The sequence below is a fragment of the Ascaphus truei genome, chromosome 2 (genome assembly GCF_040206685.1).
Source record: "Ascaphus truei isolate aAscTru1 chromosome 2, aAscTru1.hap1, whole genome shotgun sequence".
In the NCBI taxonomy this organism is placed as follows: Eukaryota; Metazoa; Chordata; class Amphibia; order Anura; family Ascaphidae; genus Ascaphus; species Ascaphus truei.
In genome coordinates, this window is record NC_134484.1 from 143,445,065 (window position 1) to 143,461,200 (window position 16,136).

At 42.8% G+C, this 16,136-nt stretch overlaps 1 protein-coding gene across 6 annotated transcripts in view; it reads left to right on the forward strand.

Moving 5' to 3' along the window:
• The window catches only part of ANKRD12 (ankyrin repeat domain 12), a 108,302-nt gene that overhangs the window by 13,396 nt on the left and 78,770 nt on the right, over window positions 1–16,136 (forward strand). The window contains exon 2 of one of the 6 annotated variants that reach the window (XM_075585358.1): window positions 13,104–13,307. The exons of the other annotated variants lie outside the window; for them this stretch is intronic. The gene's annotated coding sequence lies outside the window, so the exon portion shown is untranslated. The remainder of the gene's footprint in view (window positions 1–13,103; window positions 13,308–16,136) is intronic. 6 annotated transcript variants of the gene reach the window in all.

The following is a 16,136-nucleotide window of genomic DNA, read 5'->3' on the forward strand; positions in this document are numbered from 1 at the left end:
ACAGACCTCTCTGGTAACAAAGGGTTTGAAGCATTGAGAGAGACAGGAGTTGAATGACCAAACAGGAAGGGCAAAGAGGCTTTAAAAAAAAATAAAAAAAAAAAATATATATATATATATATATATATATATATTATTATTTATTTTTTTATTATTAAATTTATTTTTTTTAATGGTTTTTTTAAAGAAATTGTGTTCTTACATCAGCAGTGATCAAACTGCAGGAAGTTATTGGGGTGTGAGGGGGGGCAACAGTGCTTTGATATTGTATAGAATTTGAAAATGCAATTTATCGCTGTTTTTGATGTTTTCAACCATCTCTGGATTATGTCGGTGAAACGGGTTACTCACAAATTCTTTGGATCAAAGGATCTATGTTTTTGCACTTTCCAAAACATTTTGCATTAATGTATATAAATGTGGCATTATGACTATATTACTCAGACTCTTGTGTGCCTATTTATAGATATAGATCCCTGGTGAGTTTAGGGCTGCTAGTGCGTATTACTACTCTCTGTGCACCTCCTTGGGGCAGATGTCACCATTGACTTCATCCCGAGGGATGGGGTATATACCCCACTACCTTGTGTGATTTGGGAAGTGGTATGTGATAAATTGTCTCTTATGCGCTTGTGTGCAGGGGCTGATTTGTTTGTGCCAGAGGAGGAGTTGTTGTGGCTGAGAAGGGTGTTTTGTTGCTGGGGATTGGTGCTGGGAGAGCAGCAGGAATGGCTGCTGAATGTCGCTGCCCATCTGCCTGCATTACTGCTGCTCCAGGCTGCTGCGAGCTTCCCAGCCCAACCTCCACATTGCCTGCTTTTACTTTCCATGTTATAACCTAATCCACAGAGGCATAGAAACAAACCTTGCTCCTGCAAAACAAACTGAATGGCGTTATCCTAGTATTTCCTGTGGTTTGCCATTTATGCTGAGACTGATAATCACCACTAACATGGCTGATGCACAGGAATATTATAGGTGAATTGTTTCAGTTTTGTTGTGTTTATATCAAGTGAACTTTGTAACCTAGTACAGTTTATAAGCCTGGATAATAAGTCTGTTCTGCGTAGTGTTGTGCATCTGTTTCAGGTGATGGTACACGTGCCGGGAAAGCTTTTATTATGTAATCTACACACCTTCTAGGGGAATAAACATATACATGGTGTTTTGCCTTAATATATTTAGTTTTAGATGCAGCGCGATTTTGTTTTCGTACGTGTCAGTAGCTGAATCTAGTGGTGCGCTATAAAGCAAGAGGGAAGAAAGGGGGTGTGTTCCTTCTCTCTCCCCACAGGCGAGCATTCAGAGACAATGCAGCCCAAGCATGAATGCCGCATAGAAGAGGAAGAAAAGGCACATCCCAACAGAAAGCTCGCTAGAGGCTGTTGGACACACTATCACCCCATGGTTGTTGCTGTGTTTCTGAATGCATGCCCTACTTGGCTTGTGCCTAATCTGGTATCTGCAAGGGCTAGCTACTTGACCATCTTTTATAGCACTCATTGAAGCATTGCTGTGAGTCCGCAGCAAACAGTGATCCGGGCTGCACAATGAGGCCACAAATGAACAGTGACAAAGCAATCGCTGCGTCTTGGCAACCACATTTTGCAGCCCGTTTTGTACTGCTGTCTCAAAGCAGTGCTGATTACTTTGTCCAAGTTTTTCTTCATTTTATTTTACTATGTTTGATTCATTCATAAATTTTAAAAAGTAGATTATGACAAATTTAAAATGTAAAATTATATGCTTTTCGGCCTAAACGTGAGACGTGGTGTCAAGTGCATTTATTTTGAGTAGTGACTTGTTCTAGGTCACACACGGCTGCGACCCAATCCAGTTTTGTGCTTCATAGGACTATACTTTTAACTCCAAGGCCATTCATTCCCTGACACAGGTCTTATCGTGCCTTTTATTCTGACTGTCTTCACTGCACAATGATTTAGCTGCTTTACTGTCCCGTGCTTTAACCACAGATCCTTCATTTGCCCATGTTGGTCTTACTTTACCTTTTATTTTGATTGTAAAAATATTCAGATGCTTTCTGTCTTGGATAGAAGACATACTGTATAAGCAAATTGCAGGATTAATTTTAACGATGGCTGCAGCTGTAAATGTCTGTGGCACATCTTAATAACAAATGAGAATTGGCTTATTGCTCTATACCTGTAATTGTGTTTGGTATAGGGTTTGCAAGCGTGACTGTCAAGCTTTTGTTGTTGTTAAAGCGGCAGTCCAAGCTGCCTCTTATTTTATTTTTCGTTTAATATGTGCATCAATAAAATCCACACAATGTTAGTAATTCGCTTAATTGTAGCTCGATCCATTCTCCTTAGACTGCACTTATACCGACGCCGCGTCAAGACCAATAAATGCACTGTTGCCGGCGCTTACAGTGCACGCGACAAAGCAATAAAGCGACAACGCTAACAAAAATCTGGTAGTAACTGTTATTTCTTTTTCTGGCGACGGTCTCTCCTTGTGGCCATTCAGAGAGCTTCTCCGCCCCTCTGCCTTCCCCTTTTATGACGTCACTAACCTTGTAGCCAGCGAAGTCGCCTAAACTTGATTTGCAACTATCACAATGGCGACGGGTGACGTCGCCATAAGCGCAGCCTTAACTCGGTCAGCGAAGATTCAGCTCGGGTACAATAAATGGCTGTCAGTGCAGCAGAAGAGGATGAAAAATGCATTTGTGGGGAAGAACATGTGACCAGGTCACTAGATACAATTGGTGCACTGCTACACAGAGGGCAGGCTCAAAGGGGTTGTGCTAGAACCTGTTTTGGAAGGGGATGTAACTTTTGTAAATGGTTGCTATGCAAACAAAAATGCTTGTTGCATTATGATTCATTAAAAGATGTTGGGGGAGGGGGGAATAATGCTATGAGTTTTTTTTTCTCATAGTACAGAGCTGATTTAAAAGAAAAAAAAAAAACACGTAGGATATTGCTCCTCTGCAGCTTTAAGACCATCTTACACAAAAAATACAAATTTTTATCCCCAATCAGAACATTGCTGAAAAATAACATTTGAGAGGGAAGTATGCAGACACATGACAAGTGCTCTGTAGTTTTTTGTGGTCTTTTGTGCAAGATTTTTTTCCACGTGGCAGGATGGCTCCCCTTCCCCCCTGACCCCCCAAAATCTTATGCGGTCCTAAATTTGATATTGCAGTAGTTTTCAATCTTGAAGATCTGCTTTCTAAGGCCGCGTCCATGCTGATAGTGAGCTGCGCGATCAAATCAATGTAAATGCATTGGAGCGTCCATACTGCACGTGAGCGTGGGGAAGAGCGATGTGTGTGGAAACAAACTTTGTTGTCTTTGCTGCGCGATGGCCGGGTCACGTGAGCAGTTCGCCCAATGAGGGCGAACCATCTCCGTGATGTCACGGCCATGCCCTCCGAAACACTCAATCGCGGCCTAGCTACAGGACACGAATCACCCCCGATGCATGAGTGCCACGTCACGACGCTCCATCGCACGCACGCCATCAGCATGGATGAGGCCTAAAAACGGGAATGTGGCAGATTAGTGCTGGAAAGAGGCAAGTTAATGGAAACGTTCTGATTGCAAATAATGGTACTTTAACCTTACAGTATGCAAACTTCATAGAAGTAAAACTGAATTCCAGTGAGCGAGGCACTCTCCATATGATTGACTTCACAGGCTTGCAGATTTCAGGTAGCTGGAAGCGGTGTCGAGGGAGACTGCTGCCGACTTGTGCACTTCTTATATAACCTTTCGCCTGATAGTATTTCTGTTCAGTGTTGATCTCTCATAGCTTTATACACTGTCAAGATGACATCTCTAATATGTGAATAGCTGTACACGAAATTTTAAGTCTGATTGACCAGTGTTTTTGAGAAGGACATCAACTGACCTGTGTGTGTATCTGGCAATTTATTGCATTATGTTTTTGTTCTCATTGGTGCTGTATACTTGATGTTTTATCATGATTATTTAGGAAATGCAAGAATTTATATATTGCTATGTTGATGTGTAAATATTTGTAATTCTACCAGTGTACAAATGTATCAAGTGCTTACATTGATTAAACTGTTCAGAAATTATATCAACAATAAATAAATATCAAGATAATTATGGTAAGACCAAAAATAATAATGATTAAAATATACATTATATTCAGCCCTAGTCAATCCACTGCTTGATGAAAGCCTCCTCAATATCTCGTGTAGGCCTGTTGTGGTTACAAACCTTTCCTCCACGTTGCTGCAACAAATTTCCTACATCCATCCCCCCCCCCCCATCTTGCTTTTGGTTGTGGTCTTTTGATACCCCATGCAATCCAGTAGAGTACTGTCTTTGTCCGAAGATTGGAATTTCTTGTTGTACAGTATGTCTGGCCCACTGCCATTTTAATTTCGTCACCCTTGTTTTGTCAGACTTTTGTTTGCTTCATTCTTTTTCCTCTCTTCGGGTAATACCCAGCATACGTCTCTCCATACTTCTTTGCTTTGTCTGAAGCTTTTTAATTGTTTGCGTTTAGGGTCCAAATTTCACATCCATGTACAGGTAGATTACTCTGGTCAAAAGCTTTCCTCTTGAGCACAGTAATAGTAAAAAGATGTCAGGGTTACTCAAGCAATAGAATCCTGTAGAGTGTAATTTATATATAACCAAAATAATGCAGGTCCTACACTACACTGTGATATACACTTGTATATACACTGTGTTATATACAATTGCCACGCTCAGTAGCTCTCTGGTTGACATAAATATATATTCACTTTGTGGTGGGTGAGGGAGTTTGAGCTTGCTGGGTATCTGTGTTAACCTATTTCTCTTTGGAGGCTGTGGCACCTCCCCCCAGAGCTCACTCCTCCTCCTTCACCCTTTTAACTTGGAAGGTCATTTCACTTGCTGTAGGAACAAGACCCATTATGGTTTTTTCCCCTCTCACAGAGGTAAAAGGAAAGGTTTCACAGTGTAGTGTAGGACCTGCATTATTTTGGTTATACCTTGACGTTGGTATGCAGGCTTATGACGCCTTTGGCCAAAGGGTTAACTAAATAACCAATTATTATTATTGAAGTATTTTACTTTATATGTTTTGTCAATTGGATGCAGCATTGGGCACCCCCTGTCTCTTGTTATATACAATTGCCACGCTCAGTAGCTCTCTGGTTGACATAAATATATATTCACTTTGTGGTGGGTGGGGGAGTTTGAGCTTGCTGGGTATCTGTGTTAATTTATATATAAACAGAGGACTTCATAGTGGATGAAATGTAAGAAATAGATGCACATATATCCAATCCTGAAGAGATCAGTCCTTATTTGTAATATGACAAATATCCCCTGAAGGCCTAAAGAAGGTGAGGTACGCCATACTCGTCCAAAGCCTCATTGGGGGTGTTCATAACATAGTCCTCATTCCGGAAGGTACTCACATTTGTGACTAGAATATCCACATCGGGAGATTTCTCTGCGGCGTGCCAGCTGCTATTGCAAGATCCAGTAGAGTAAAAAAGAAAAAAAGGCTGCGCACAGCCAAGGGAGTAGGGTCCAAAACAAGAAAAATGTATCCAAACACAATTTTTTAAAAGGAGGTAAACAGCTCTCCTACGCGTTTCATACACTTCTGTACTTTATCAAGGAGTAATATAACAATCTCCCTAGAATCCCTTTTAAACCTAAATGTCGGGCGTTTTTGCGTCCAAAAACATGATGCGCCGCGCTGCCCTGACGTCACTTGTCCCGCCCGCTCAGCCCCACAGACAGCTGGAACCAACATGCCATTATTCAATCCTTCAAGCCGCACCCCCGCTGGTCATGATGCCACAGCACCGGGGAGGGCACACACAAACCCCAGAGTGTCCCTACATGCAATGGCTCTCCCCCCGCAACATACATCACAAAACCCAACCGAGGATGCAAATTCGGGAGAAGAAAAAAAACCAGTCCAAGTAATAAAGGTTTATATATAAACAACATTTAAACAGTATAATTAAAAATGTTTGCCAATCTTGCTAGCCGAATACCATGAAATAAAGAAACAAATATAAAACATATGTAGAGAAAATGTTAATTATGTCCCTCACTTGGTGCAGTGAGTGTAACACAAAAGAGTACCTCATATTCTTTTCAAACATGTTAATTCACAGAAAAACAACTAATATACAAATTACTTATGAAAATCAATAATCCATTTACTTGTTCATAATTCAATTAATCATACATAACTAATGTATGACTCCCTGAGAAGAAAACGAAAGAGAGGGAAAGGGATGAAGGAAAAAAGACAAAAAATGGAGGATAAGGACAGTAGGTCCAAAACAGAACAATATCATGTATATCTTAAAGCATACATAAATTCATATCCAACTTATCATTATCAATGAAATATCAAGAGGTCAGAAAAATTATGTAGAAAGAGTATGTCATACGTTGGATAAATTCTATAATATTAGAACAGAGAATACTTTTAACCCAAAAAATAGCTTAAATTCCTTTCTGTATTCAGGTCTTCAAGGACACACGTTCTCAAGGTGAAAAACTAGAAGGCCTCCCTACGATCTAGTAGATTCAGTTTGGTCCTCCCTTCCCCCCTCCTCCCCCCCTGCTTATTCATAGTTTTTCTCTATTCCCAGTTTTTAACACCACCCTGTCTACACTGAAGTGTTTAGACACAGGTTGGGCTGTCATTAGAGAAAAAAAATAAGTCCCTTGTGCTTCATAACTAACTTTAAGAGTTCTGGTAGTCCTCCCTACATTTTTTTGCACACCCTCATGTTGACAGATAAATTACATATTCACTGTTACAGTTGATTAAAACTGTTTAATCAATAACTTCTTGTGCAGAGTGTGGGAAAGGAAACATGAATGGTTTCATATGCGGGCATGCTCTACGCGAGCCACATCAATAAGATCCTTTTGTCAAAAGTGGAAATTCTCTTGTCTGGCGTGTTGACTACACTCGGTGACACAAACGAGGCAAATGTTTTTGCCTGTCTGTATACAAATCTGGGTCCTGACTACGTATTTACATAAGTTATGGTCCATTCAAAGTATTTTCCAATGTTTGTTTGATAGTTTTAACCTGGCTGCTACACCGATTTGTATTGTGATACAAATAGAGGGGATTTATACCTTACTAAATTAGTCATATTTATCGGACCCTTCAGATCTGTAAAGTTATCCTTTTTATTCTTTAACTTCTTGGACCTTGTTTTAGAATGTTGATCAGGTATAAGAGTATGCCTTTCCTTACCTGAAACCTCATTAAAGGCTATTTCTAGATCTTTCTTTTTATACCCCCTTTCCAGGAAGCGACTACTTAATTCCTCAGACTGCTGCTCCAAATCATGTGGAGTTGAGCAATTCCTCCGCAGTCTGAGGAACTGCCCCCTGGGAATGCCCTTTGTAACAGCCTGGGCGTGACAGCTGTCAGCCCTGAGGAATGTGTTCCTGGAATTAGGTTTCCGGAACACATCTGTTTTTGAATGTTTGGAGTAAAAACAATCAATATATAATAGGTCCAGATAGTGAATGTGGTGAAAATTAAAGTTGTAAGTGAAAACTAAATTGTATGTGTTGTCATTTATATAATCTGAGGACAACAATGTCTTGGTGTCACCATCCCAAATAATTAGATCTATAAATCTTTGATAAAAAATTATATTCTGTCTAAAGTGATTAGTGCTCCCAAAAATAATTTCTGTTTCCCACCACCCCATAAACAAATTTGCAAAAGAGGGGGCGAAGCTAGTCCCATTGCAGTGCCTTGTTGCTGTAAATGCAATTTGTGATCAAAATAATTGTGAGTAAGAGTTGCATCAAGAATAAAAATTGTATTGTATGTCTTTATTTATATAGCGCCATTAATGTACATAGCGCTTCACTGTACATAGCGCTTCACAGTAGCAATACATGTGGTAATCAAATAAATAACAGATAAATTAAATAACAGATCATGGGAATAAGTGCTTTAGACATAAAAGTAACATTAAGGAAGAGGAGTCCCTGCCCCGAGGAGCTTAGTCTAATTGGTAGGTAGGGAGAACGTACATAGTAGGAGGGAGTTCTGGTAAGTGCGTCTGCAGGGGGCCAAGCTTTATGGATTATGTGTTCAGAATATCCACAGTGCTATTCATATGCTTCTTTAAGCAAGTGGGTCTTAAAGGTGTATAGAGAGGGTACTAGTCGGGTACTGAGGGGAAGGGCATTCCAGAGGTGTGGGGCAGTCAGTGAAAAAGGTTTAAGGCGGGAGAGGGCTTTAGATACAAAGGGGGTAGAAAGAAGATATCCTTGAGAAGAACGCAAGAGTCTGGATGGTGCATACCGAGAAATTAGGGATGAGATGTAAGGAGGGGCAGAAGTGTGTAAAGCTTTAAAAGTGAGGAGAAGAATGGAGTGTGAGATGCGGTATTTGATCGGAAGCCAGGAGAGGGATTTCATGAGGGGAGATGCTGAGACAGATCTAGGAAAGAGTAGAGTGATTCTGGTAGCAGCATTTAGGATCGATTGTAGGGGAGAAAGGTGAGAGGCAGGAAGGCCGGACAGCAGGAGGTTACAGTAATCAAGATGGGAGAGAATGAGGGCCTGAGTCAGGGTTTTAGCAGTCGAGCAACAGAGGAAAGGGCGTATCTTTGTTATATTGCGGAGGAAAAAGCGACAAGTTTTAGAAATGTTTTGAATGTGAGGGGCGAATGTGAGAGAGGAGTCGAGTGTGACCCCTAGGCAGCTTGCTTGGGCTACTGGGTGAATGATTGTAGTTCCAACAGTAATGTGGAAGGAGGTAGTGGGGCCAGGTTTGGGAGGAAGTATGAGGAGCTCTGTTTTAGCCATGTTTAGTTTAAGGCGGCGGAGGGCCATCCAGGATGATATAGCAGAGAGACATTCAGAAACTTTGGTTTGTGCAGCAGGTGTAAGGTCGGGTGTTGAAAAGTATATTTGTGTGTAGTCGGCATAGAGGTGATAATTAAATCCAAAAGATGTTATTAGGTCACCTAGAGAGAGTGTGTACAGAGAAAAGAGAAGAGGTCCCAGGACAGAGCCCTGGTGTACCCCCACAGAGAGATCAATAGAGGAGGAGGAGGTGTTAGCAGAAGAGACACTGAAAGTACGATGGGAGAGGTAGGATGAGATCCAGGATAGAGCTTTGTTCCGAATACCAAGAGTATGGAGGAGAAGAGGGTGGTCCACTGTGTCAAATGCTGCAGAGAGGTCGAGTAAGATGAGCAGAGTGTGATGACCTCTGTCTTTGGCAGCATGGAGGTCATTAGTTATTTTAGCGAGGGCTGTTTCCGTGGAGTGAGCAGTGCGGAAGCCAGATTGTAGAGGGTCTAGGAGAGAATAGGTGTTGAGAAAATGGAGCAAGCCAGGTAATACAAGACGTTCAAGGAGTTTAGAGGCAAAAGGCAGGAGGGAGACAGGTCGATAGTTAGAAAGACAGGTAGGGTCAAGCTTACCATTTTTGAGTAATGGTATGACTGTTGCATGTTTGAAGGAGGATGGAAAGGTTCCAGAGCAGAAAGAGGAGTTAAAAATGTGTGTGAGCGTAGGGATTGTAGTAGGAGCAAGAGGTTTTAGGAGATGGGAGGGAATGGGGTCAAGAGGGCAAGTGGTAGATGGAGAAGATGCGATCAACAGTGACACATCCTCCTCTGAGACAGTGGAAAAAGAGTCAAGGAAGGCAGGAGGAGAATTAGGAAGAGATGTAGGATGGGAGGAAGAAACAGAGGGGATGTTCTGCCGTATGGATTCCACCTTTTCCTTAAAATAGTCAGCAAAGTCCTGAGCGGAGATGGAGGAAGGAGAGACAGCTGAGGGTAGTTTGAGTAGAGTATCAAAGACAGAGAACAGTCTGCGTGGGTTAGACTTGTGCATGTTGATTAGTGAAGAAAAGTAGGCTTGTTTAGCTTGCGAGAGGGCAGAGTTGAAACAGGATAGCATAAATTTGTAGTGAAGAAAGTCTGCGAGAGTGTGAGACTTTCTCCAGAGGTGTTCAGAGGAACGAGTGGAGGAACGCAGCATGCGCGTGTGGGAATTTAGCCAGGGTCTAGGGTTAGAAGGGCGAGGGCGGCAGAGAGAAAGCGGGGCATGTAGATCAAGAGACGAGGACAAGACAGAGTTGTAGTTCCTGACCAGGTTGTCAGGGTCTGTATCTGACCTGTGAGAGGAGAGGGAGGAGCGTAAAGTGGACTCAGTCAGGTAAGTGAATAGAGAGCCGGTTTCTGCAGAACCGGGGGGTAGATGGAGGTGGAGAAGGGGAGAAGCGAGATAGAGAGAATGAGATGATGGTCAGAGAGAGGAAAAGGGGAAATGGAGAAATCAGAGAGAGAGAAGTTTTTAGTGAAAACCAGGTCTAAGTAGTGGCCATCCTTGTGGGTGCTGGCTGCAGTCCACTGTTGAAGGCCAAGAGAAGAGGTTAGAGAAAGAAAGCGGGAAGCCCAAGGGAGAGAGGGGTCATCAATGTGGCAATTGAAGTCCCCAAGGAGAAGAACAGGGGAGTCTGAGGAGAGAAAGAAAGAGAGCGAGGATTCAAAGTGAGAGAGAAAGGAAGAAGGGGGATGAGTAGAAGTAGGTGGGCGATAGATGACCGCCACATGAACACGGAGAGGAGAGAAGATCAGGACAGTGTGAGCCTCAAAGGAGGGAAAAGCAAGAGATGGAGGAATAGGAAGGGTTCGGTAACGGCAGAGGGGGGAGAGCAGGAGCCCCACGCCTCCACCCCTGCCATCAGTGCGCGGAGTGTGGGAGAAGGAAAGGCCCCCATAGGAGAGGGCAGCTTCCAGAGCAGAGTCAGACTGGGTGAGCCAGGTCTCAGTTATAGCAAATAGGAGCAGAGAGTGAGAGAGAGAAAAGTCATCTACAGAGAGGAAATTTTTAGAAAGGGAGCGAGCATTCCAAAGGGCACAGGAGAAAGGGAGAGAGGAGGGAGGGTGGCAAAGGATGGGTATGAGGTTGGAGGGGTTGCAATTGGCAGGCGAGGACGAGCGCATGTAGGAATAAAGCAGGGACCAGGATTGGGGGAGAGATCCCCAGAAGCAAGGTGGAGAAGCATGGATAGAAAGAGGATATGTGAGGATGATATTTATAGGGGTGTGTTTTAGTGCAGGGGCTATAGCTGTGTGGTGTCAGAGGGCGTAGGCAAGAAAGGAGTTCGTGTGAACAGAGAAGTGGTGAAGGAAGGAGAGATGGAGATATATGAATAGCGTTAGAGACATACTGAGGCTGGTAAAAAGAAGTGCATAATTTGAGAAGTGAAGTCACAGCAAATATAAATGGTAAAGGCAGCATCACAGCAGTAATTATGCAGTCTGGTATAGATTATTGTCTCCTTTCCAGCGTAGTTCAAATGCAGGAATCAGGGCCAGTTGGGGTATTCACTTCTTTTGAACATCCTTTTAAACTTCAGTTGTTCAGTAGAGTTGTTCAGTTGTCCTGCCACTTATAATAGGCCACTTTGAATATGGGCTGCAGGCAGCATAAGGCTGTTCTATCTGGGGTTAGTTGTTTGTAACCATGAACTATCTGGACCCTCAAAAAAGTGGCGGACAGCTGTCAGCCCCAGGTCATGACGAATGATAGAATAAAGAGACGTCACATCAACCGTGACCCAGATACACTGCTTCCCCCACTGGTCACTCCCAAGCTGGGCAAGCAGGTCTCCTGAATCCAATATAAACGAAGGAAGATTCCTAACGTTAGGTTGCAGGTAGCAATTGACATAACGGGAGAGACCATCTCCCAAAGATCCAATACAGGAGACAATTGGTTGGCCCGGAGGGTCGACCAATGTCTTATGGATCTTTGGGAGATGGTGAAAGATCGGGATAACGGGAATAGGATTAACTATAAACCTGATTTCCTCTTTAAGACAGAACTTTGAGTTCAGAACCTAGGTCAATGAGATTCATGAAAATCTTCAAACATTCACTGGAGGGGTCTGATGGTAGTTCAGAGTAGGACACATCACTGAGTTGGCATGTCGCCTCCCTAAGACAGTCCGTCCTACTCTGAACCACCACCGCACCCCCTCTTTGTCCGCATTCTTAATAACTATACAGTGTTCTCCTGTAAAGATTTAATCACCATTTTTTCATCTCTACTTAAGTTGTGATCAATGTAAGAAAAAGAGAAACCCTGCACCAGCAGATGTAGATCTCTATTGACCAGGTTTTCAAACATTGTTGAATACTGATCCTTTTCATGTGTAGGATAGAAAATAGATTTCCCCTTCAACTTTGAATTCCATTCCCTAAATTAGGGGTGGGGGAAGTCTGGGAAAGATCATCCCAGAGTTCCTCCTTATCTCTGAGCCATACAAAAATCTTTGAATGTACATAATGTATCTCTAGGGGAGGGATCTGGAACAGAGGAGGAAGGGAGTGTGGGAGAAAGTTGGGAGGCAGCAGTATGCTCCACACCCTGAATTAGATCCCTCAACATCTGATTTGTGAAAAAAGTTCTTCAATGTCAACTTCCTTACGAATTTGTGTACGTTCATGACGACAGTACCGAATAAGTCAAAGTCATCATTGGTGAGTATTTTAAACTTTTTGTTGAGTAAGGAAATCTCTGGAGCCATTAAATCAAATCCAGATATATTGATTACATTATTGATCAAGAGTTCTTCCTTTTTGCTTGGCATTCTGCTTCTGTCTCCTCATCTTCCCCCATACATTTCTCTGGAAGAGAGGGAAGTTTTTTTGACTGTTGTTGTTTTGAGTTCTTTTGGTTCCAGGAGACAGAATCCGATTTGGTCTGCTGTCCTCCTGGTGTATATCCCTATTTTCCATTGGTATTCAAGGTCCCTCTTGATTGATGTCCTGAATGGTCAATTTAGATGACCAATGTGACTGACTGTGAGGTACTTTCCACATCAGATATATCTGAATCTCTACTTTGGTTATCAGTTGTTTTGCTTTTAAGGATTGATCTACGCAGTGTCGCTCTCTGGCCCCTTTGAAAGATCATTCCTGGGTCAGGTTTGGTCTTTGCCAATTATGTACTTGCTTTTTTTTGTAATTATCATGGTCTCTGTCAAATTTTGTTCTGTTTTTTGGCCATTATATCTTTTTCTATTTCTTCAATAGTTTTAGCCAGAATTGAGTCAAATTCCTTAAATCCTTCCAGGTCCTGGAATAATTGGAGTTTCCACATCAACAACATTATCGAAGAGCTTTCTTCTTTCTAAGGGAGTCATCACAACATGTAACGGCATAAATGGAGGAAATATCCTGTGATTGACTTATTTCTTCCATCTAGTGAATGCGAATGCACTCCCTGGTGCTGTGGCGTCACAACCAGCGGTGGTGCGGCTTGAAGGATTCAATAATGGTATGTTGGTTCCAGGGGGCTAAGTGGGCGGGACACTGATGTCAGGGCAGTACGCGCATGCGGAGCGCATGTGGTTTTTGGCGCGAAAACTTCAGACACAGGGTTAAAAGTGATTCTAGGGAGAATGTTGTATTACTCCTTGATAAAGTACAGAAGTGTATGAAATGCATAGGAGAGCCGTGTACTTCTAATTTTTTTTTTTTTCATTTGTTTGAATACCTTTTTCTCGTTTTGGACCCTACTCCCTTGGCTGTGCGCAGCCTTTTTATTTTTTAATATATAATAGCATGTTCTTGTATAGCGCTGCTTGTTTTACATGGCTCTTTAGAGACCATTTTGCAGGCACAGGTCCCTGCCCTGTGGAGCTTACAATCTGTTTTTGGTGCCTGAGGCACAGGGAGATAAGTGACTTGCCCAAGGTCACAAGGTGCCGACACCGGGAATTGAACCTACTTCATAGTCGGTGCCAGTCAGTGTCTTTACTCACTGAGCTGCTCCTTCTCCCTAATATAATATAAGACTGAAGATGAGATAAAGCACATTTAGAAGAAACATGACAATCTTTCAAAGGAGGCTTCCACTGTGCCTCAGTGTGTGTATGTATGAACATACACACACACACACGTGTGTGTGTGTGTGTGTGTGTGTGTGTGTATTTGCATACACACATACGTGTGAATGTGTATACATACATACATACAATTATACACACACTATTGAGGCACAGTGGAAGGTTCCCTTGAAAGATTGTCTTGTTTCTTCCAAATGTGCTTCATCTCATTTTCATTCTCCGATTTTGATTTCATTTGGAAGGTTACCATCCATTGAGAAGTGCTGGCCAAGGCAGACAGTGTTTAACTTACAGTTCTGTTCCAGTTGCTCCGATCTTTGTAGAGTTAACAGTTTTTGTTGAACATCACTTTGGTTATGCTCAGATTCCTATTGATGCCCATCTTGTTACTTGATTCGGCAAGCTCCCTATTTTTTGTTGGAGGTTTTCTGGACTTGTGGCAAAATGGACACAGACAATATGTTTTGCTGACTACAGAATACACGAGGGGATATTTGAGTGGAATTTCATAAAAGGGGGGCAAACCAGTACTGGTTAGGTCAAGTTGTCCTCATTTTAAGCCAGAATGGTTGATCAAGGAAGATAATGTTTGTGATATAAAGCAAAATTGGGTAAACATCATGACCTTGAGGTAAAAACACTTTCTGGGAATTCTTTCAACTTTTATTGTTCAAGAAATACATTTTAGATAGACGTTTGTTTAGAAAAACACTTAATAAATAGCAGGTGTAACTTTTTACCCAACCAAACACCATTGTCTTCACTTATGGGAAAACCCTGTTTCTGAGATGCTTACCCGTGACATACCAGGTTTAAATTTCCCTCGGGAAACAAAATGACTGCCAGATCGTGGGCCAATTGGAAACTGCAACATCATCGGTTGGGGCTTCCTATTGGATGGGCATTTAAAGCCTCTTTAACAAAAAAGGCTTTAAATGCCCATCCAATACGAAGCCCCAACAGATGTTGCACCTTCCTATTGGCCCAAGATCTGGCAGCCTCTTTAACAAAAAACAAAAAAAAAATCCAGAAAATGGAGCAATCCAACTCTGGAGGCCTCTCGGGTCCAAACATGTGTTAAAAAACAAAGTGTAGGAGGCGCATGCGCGACGGCAAGGAGTATGGCAGCCTAGTCTGAGAGCTCCCTGCCTCGCTTCCCGAAATATAGAGCAAAATCTACCAAAACCCACACCAAACAGCACACAAACCCATATAAAGATTAAACAATTAACCAGGATGTCGCGGAAGACCCCGAAAACGACGAAAAAACGAGGGCTACCAGAATATTTTGGCAGACAGGGGCCGCGCGGTGCAGGCTCAGAAATGGCGCCGGTTTCAAACGCCGGCTCAGAAACTGAACCCGACAGGGAGGAGGAGGAATTAACCCTGCAGGAACAACTGCCGGCAAGACAATGCGACATAACTAGACTTTGCACTGATCTTAAAGCTTTCTTTCAAGCTGAAATAAAAGAGCTGAAAAGGGAAGTGTCCGGACTGGGGGAAAGGACAGGAGTTCTGGAAACGAAAGTGGACCAATCTATAAGAGCCATCCGGAGACAGGAAAAAAAAACTATTGATTTACAAGAACAAATTAATGAATTAAAGGAGCGTCAAGAAGATGCTGAAAATCGCGACAGGCGAAATAACCTCAGGATAAGAGGGGTCCCGGAGAGTGTCTTGGACTGTGAGGAATATATTATACACTGGATGGAGACACTGCTCCCTGAAAACCCGAAAGACACCCTGGCAATGGACAGATGCCACAGGGCACTGAGGGCTAAACCTTTACAAAACGAGCAACCGAGGGACATAGTAATACGTTTACACTACTACAAAACAAAAGAAACCATACTTAATAAAACCAGGCCCCTACCTGTTGTGGAACATGAAGGAGTGCGGCTCTCGGTGTTCCAGGACCTGTCCCCAATAACACTGGCCCGCCGGAGAAACCTACTGCCCATCACCAGAGCCCTGAGGGAGAAAGGAGTCAGATACCGGTGGACCTTCCCCTTCGGCTTACTAGTAGCTCGGGGAGGCAGATCCTTCACCATCAAGGTCCCGGAAGATGGACCCTCTTTCTTGGGCAAACTGGGACTAGCAGACGGCCCCGTAGCTGCTGACCCGGCGAGTCCAACCCCGGACCCCATCTGGTCACAGACCCCAAAGTCCCCCCGAGCGCAGAAAGATAAAACCTAAAGCTATGAATCAAAACTAAAGTTCAGAGTTATGCAGCTGTTTGGTTGTGCTGCGAAGTTAAC